This window comes from Cervus canadensis, chromosome 3 (genome assembly GCF_019320065.1).
Source record: "Cervus canadensis isolate Bull #8, Minnesota chromosome 3, ASM1932006v1, whole genome shotgun sequence".
NCBI lineage: Eukaryota > Metazoa > Chordata > Mammalia > Artiodactyla > Cervidae > Cervus > Cervus canadensis.
Genome location: NC_057388.1, coordinates 103,245,492 through 103,251,886, shown reverse-complemented (window position 1 = coordinate 103,251,886; position 6,395 = coordinate 103,245,492).

Here is a 6,395-nt window from a genome sequence, read left to right as displayed (position 1 = left end):
TTTGAGTTAACCAATACATGCCTTTTTCGTATGGAAATGTTGTCTTAAGCTATGTTAATGAACCCCAGACTCTATCTTCAAGTTGGTTCCGCCAAACGGCCTAACTTACTTACTCAGGTATTGTTCCCCTAATCTATGTAAACGGAACTATTTGTTGGTATTCTGCCCTTCTACAAGATTCAAGTCAATCGTTTTATGGCCTGGGATGAATTATCTGATGCCATTCTAAATTTTATGACATTCCTTTCATTTCATTAACAGACTGTGAGTGACTATATAACATACAGCTAAAGACTAGGAGGGGGGTACTCTTTTGCCCCCTTCTGATGCCTATGTCAGAAGCTTTCCCTATCTCCTTTATACTTTAATAAAACTTTATTACACAAAAGCTCTGAGCGATCCAGCCTCGTCTCTGGCCCCGGATTGAATTCGTCTCCTCCGGAGGCCAAGAATCCCGCGTCTTATCGTTCAGCAACAACCTTTCATTTTGAGGTGTTATCTTCCTCTGTCCCACTCTCTCTTAAGGACTGTTAAGGGTTAATGTTATCTCCAAGGTGAAAACAGCCTTGGGAGGAGCAGCCTACACCTGGTGTATAAAGGCAAAGTCTGCAGGAAGAAGAGTTTCAGGGTGAAGAGTGTCAAGAGAGGTTTGTAGTTTGAGTTATCGGTCTCAAGGAGAGAAAAAGAAAAGTGAATCCTCATCATTTGATCCTGGTATTCAGAGCCAGAGGCAGGGACCTTGGGAAAGTGAAGAAGAGAAAAAGAAAGAAAAATGTCCAAATAAAATAGGTATGTATGAGGGCAAGAGGAGGGAGAAACTCTGAGAAAATGGGGTTGGGTGTATGATCACATTGATTTGCTGTTGTTGTTTAGTCTCTAAGTCGTGTCCAACTCTTTTGCAACCCCATGGACTCTAGCCCACCAGGCTCCTCTGTTCATGTGATTTCCCAGGTGAGAATACTGGAGTGGGTTGCCATTTCCTTCTCCAGGGGAATCTTTCTGACCCAAGGCTCAAATCTACCTCTACTTCATTAGCAGGTGGACTCTTTCTTACTGAGCCACCAGGGAAGCCCAATCACATGGATACTGGCCTCAAACACAAAAATTTGCTATTCCTAGTGAAAAATGGAATCAGCTCAGTTCAGTCACTCAGTTGTGCCTGACTCTTTGCGACCCCATGGACTGCAGCACACCAGACCTCCCTGTCCATCACCAACTCCTGGAGTTTATTCAAACTCATGCCGATTGAGTGGGTTATGCCATCCAACCATCTCATCCTCTGTCGTCCCCTTCTCCTCCTGCCTTCAATCTTTTCCAGCATCAGGGTCTTTTCCATTGAGTCAATTCTTTGCATCAGGTGGCCAAAGTACTGGAGTTTCAGTTTCAGCATCAGTCCTTCCGATGAATAATCAGGACTGATTTCCTTTAGGATGGATTGGTTTGATCGTGCTGTCCAAGGGACTCTCAGGAGTCTTCTCCAACACCACAGTTCAGAAGCATAAATTCTTTGGCTCTCAACTTTCTTCATAGTCTAATTCTCACATCCATACCTGACTACTAGAAAAACCATAGCTTTGACTAGATGGATCTTCGTTGGCAAAGTAATGTCTCTGCTTTTTAATATGCTGTCTTAGTTGGTCATAACTTTTCTTCCAGGGAGCAAGCGTCTTTTAATTTTGTGGCTGCAATCACCATATGTAGTGATTTTGGAGCCCCCCAAATAAAGTCTGCCACTGTTTCCATTGCTTCCCCATCTATTTGCCATGAAGTCATGGGACCAGATGCCATGATGTTAGTTTTCTGATTGTTGAGTTTTAAGCCAAGTTTTTCACTCTCCTTTTTCACTTTCATCAGTAGGCTCTTTAATTCTTCACTTTCTGCCATAAGGGTAGTGTCATCTGCACATCTGAGGTTATTGATATTTCTCCCAGCAATCTTGATTTCAGCTTGTGCTTCTTCCAGCCCAGCGTTTCTCATGATGTACTCTGCATATTAGTTAAATAAGCTGGGTGACAATATACAGCTTTGACATACTCCTTTGCCGATTTGGAACCAGTCTGTTGTTCCATGCACAGTTCTAACTGTTGCTTCCTAACCTGCATACAGATTTCTCAAGAGGCAGGTCAGGTGGTCTGGTATTCCCATCTCTTTCAAAATTTTCCACAGTTTATTGTGATCCATGCAGTCGAAGGCTTTGGCATAGTCAATATGCAGAAATAGATGTTTTTCTGGAACTCTCTTGCTTTTTCGATGAGCCAGAGGATGTTGGCAATTTGATCTCTGGTTCCTCTGCCTTTTCTAACACCAGCTTGAACATCTGGAAGTTCACGCTTCATGCATTGCTGAAGCCTGGCTTGGAGAATTTTGAGCATTACTTTACTAGCATGTGAGATGAGTGCAATTGTGTGGTAGTCTGAGCATTCTTTGTCATTGCCTTTCTTAGGGCTTGGAATGAAAACTGACCTTTTCCAGTCCTGTGGCCACTGCTGAATTTTCCAAATGTACTGGCGTATTGAGTGCAGCACTTTCACAGCATCATCTTTCAGGATTTGAAATAGCTCAACTGGAATCCCATCACTTCCACTAGCTTTGTAGTGATGCTTCCTAAGGTCCACTTGACTTTGCATTCCAGGATGTCTGGCTCTAGGAGAGTGATCACACCATCGTGATTATCTGGGTCGTGAAGATCTTTTTTGTATAGTTCTGTGTATTCTTGCCACCTCTTCTTAATATCTTCTGCATCTGTTAGATCCATACTATATCTGTCTTTTGTTGTGCCCATCGTTGCATGAAATGTTCCCTTGGTATCTCTAATTTTCTTCAAGAGATCTCTAGTCTTTCCCATGTATTGTTTTCCTCTATTTCTTTGCATTGATCACTAAGGAAGGCTTTCTTTTCTTTGAACTGATCACTGAGGAAGGAGATATGGAATAGTTTCTGCCATATCAATAAACAAAGGATATCACAGTTGTCAGCAATTGCAGCCACCATGGAAGGTGAGCTAATGAGCCCTGAGGGTATTCAGGATGGAAATAGTGCCTGCCATCTAGTAGCCATCAAACTGCAGCCATTCCCTATGGTGAGTCCTGAGGAAGCTCAGGATGTGAAAACAGACTACTAGCCCCAGATAGTTGAGGGGCATATCAAAGGAATAATTTCAGTAAGACTAGTCTCTCGCATCTTTCTTTACATAGAAAAGCACTAAATTTCTCAACTTGGAATATCTGGTTTTCTTTCAATTACAAGACATTTTTGACATTCAGACTACCTACACTTTGTTGCAAAACTTCTATATAAACTGTCCCCCAACTCCCTGCCTCCTCTGAGCAGTTCTCTCAGGGTCACTTGAGCTGCTATCTCCCCGACTTGAAGTTCTAAAAATTCTCACCAAATAAAGCATAACTCTCAACTTCTAGGTTGTGAATGGCTTCTAAGGAGATTACAAATAAATATGTATGCACATGTATTTGTGTGCTATGTTCTGACTAGCTAGGTGATGAGGTGCTCTTTAAGAAGAGTGAAGACCAGAGTTACTCAAAGGTGCTCCCTTAAGAAGAGTGAAGACCCAAGGTTATTCCGACCTCCCACCTGGATCTGAGCCAGACCCTGGAGCAAGATCTGGGAGGAGATCCTGGAAGAATGCTGCAGGTAGATTTTTCCCAGTGGAAACGGCGGCTGGAGAGGAAGCCCCAGACTTCTCCAGCCAGTGCTCTTCAGTCTCAGACCTACCTCACTTGGGAGCCAGACTGCCCAACCCAGCTTGCCTGAGCTGCAGTGTCGCCCTCCGCCGCACGGTGGCAGCATGACCTACAGCGCGGTGGCAGCGGCGATCGCCACGCCCCTCTTGGCGGCGGCGGGCGGAGGCCGTGCGGCGGAGGCCGGCCCGCGGAGCCCTCGCTGATTGGCCGCGGTGCGGCAGCTGCCATGTTGGCCAAAGTGGCGCTCTCTGCTGGGGCAACTGGCTCTGGCTGCGGCTGCCAGGTCGGTAAGCACAGGGTCTTCCTTCTTCCCCTCGCCCGCGGTTGGCGCTGAGGGGCGGCGTTCGGCGGGATGGAGAAAAGTAGGATGAACCTGCCCAGAGGCCAAGTGCGTCCCGGCCGGCTGGTCGACCCGGAGCTCCCTCGGCCTAGAGGCCAAGTGCGTCCCGGCCGGCTGGTCGACCCGGAGCTCCCTCGGCGCGGCGCCCAAGCAGGCCTCGGCCGGCTGGTCGACGCGGAGCTCCCTCGGCCCAGAGGCCAAGTGCGTCCCGGCCGGCTGGTCGACGCGGAGCTGCCTCGGCCCAGAGGCCAAGTGCGTCCCGGCCGGCTGTCGACCCGGAGCTCCCTCGGCCCAGAGGCCAAGTGCGTCCCGGCCGGCTGGTCGACCCGGAGCTCCCTCGGCCCAGAGGCCAAGTGCGTCCCGGCCGGCTGGTCGACGCGGAGCTGCCTCGGCCCAGAGGCCAAGTGCGTCCCGGCCGGCTGGTCGACGCGGAGCTCCCTCGGCCCAGAGGCCAAGTGCGTCCCGGCCGGCTGGTCGACGCGGAGCTGCCTCGGCCCAGAGGCCAAGTGCGTCCCGGCCGGCTGGTCGACGCGGAGCTCCCTCGGCCCAGAGGCCAAGTGCGCCCCGGCCGGCTGGTCGACGCGGAGCTCCCTCGGCCCAGAGCCCAAGTGGGGCCCCGGCCGGCTGGTCGACCCGGAGCTCCCTCGGCCCAGAGGCCAAGTGCGTCCCGGCCGGCTGGTCGGCCCGGAGCTCCCTCGGCCCAGAGGCCAAGTGCGTCCCGGCCGGCTGGTCGACCCGGAGCTCCCTCGGCGCGGCGCCCAAGCGGGCCTCGGCCGGCTGGTCGACGCGGAGCTCCCTCGGCGCGGCGCCCAAGCGGGCCTCGGCCGGCTGGTCGACGCGGAGCTCCCTCGGCCCAGAGCCCAAGTGGGGCCCCGGCCGGCTGGTCGACGCGGAGCTCCCTCGGCCCAGAGCCCAAGTGGGGCCCCGGCCGGCTGGTCGACCCGGAGCTCCCTCGGCCCAGAGGCCAAGTGCGTCCCGGCCGGCTGGTCGGCCCGGAGCTCCCTCGCCCCAGAGGCCAAGTGCGTCCCGGCCGGCTGGTCGACCCGGAGCTCCCTCGGCGCGGCGCCCAAGCGGGCCTCGGCCGGCTGGTCGACGCGGAGCTCCCTCGGCCCAGAGGCCAAGTGCGTCCCGGCCGGCTGGTCGACCCCAGAGGCCAAGTGCGTCCCGGACGGGCTGGTCGACCCGGAGCTCCCTCGGCGCGGCGCCCAAGCGGGCCTCGGCCGGCTGCTCGACGCGGAGCTCCCTCGGCCCAGAGGCCAAGTGCGTCCCGGCCGGCTGGTCGACGCGGAGCTGCCTCGGCCCAGAGGCCAAGTGCGTCCCGGCCGGCTGGTCGACGCGGAGCTCCCTCGGCCCAGAGGCCAAGTGCGTCCCGGCCGGCTGGTCGACGCGGAGCTCCCTCGGCGCAGAGGCCAAGTGCGTCCCGGCCGGCTGGTCGACGCGGAGCTCCCTCGGCCCAGAGGCCAAGTGCGTCCCGGCCGGCTGGTCGACCCGGAGCTCCCTCGGCCCAGAGGCCAAGTGCGTCCCGGCCGGCTGGTCGACCCGGAGCTCCCTCGGCGCGGCGCCCAAGCGGGCCTCGGCCGGCTGGTCGACCCGGAGCTTCCTCGGCGCGGCGCCCAAGCGGGCCTCGGCCGGCTGGTCGACGCGGAGCTCCCTCGGCCCAGAGCCCAAGTGGGGCCCCGGCCGGCTGGTCGCCCCTTACCACGGCAGTGGGAAGGAAAGAGCGCAAGGGCCCCGCGAGTACCCACGTGCCGTCATCTTCCCTCTCCCTGCCCCCCAGGGCCAGAGGGAAGGGACACGTGCGCGCACGGAGGTGGCAGCCGCCACAGGCGCGCGCGACCAGCCCCCCGGCCCCGCTCGCCCCCCCTGGGAAAGGGGACGACGGGGCCGCCCTGCGGCGCCCCCGGACTCTCGTCCGCGCCACGCCTCTCTCCCCGTCCCCCGTGCCTATTTGTTTCTTTCAAAAAATGCACTTCCAGTTCTTGCACGTGCCCCCTGGGCATCCTGGCACACAGGCAATGTGTTTAGAGGTCAACACATTGCTCAGCAACGTGTTGCTTAGCAACGATCGTTGCTTAGCAACGATCATTCTGGGATGTAGGGTTCTAAACCGTTGAGCTTCCCAGTGTTGCTTAGCAACGATCGTTGCTTAGCAACGATCATTCTGGGATGTAAGGTTCTAAACCGTTGAGCTTCCCAGCTGGGAGGTTGTGGCCGGCCGGCTCTGGCCTACCGCTAGTGCTCCTGTTGGGTTTAGGGGCCTGTGAAGAGCCGAGGAGGAGGTGAGGTGTGTTTGGAGTCTGTAGGCTCAGTGATGAAGAAGACTTCTGGCTTCAGGAGTAAGAAGGGCAGCTCGCCCT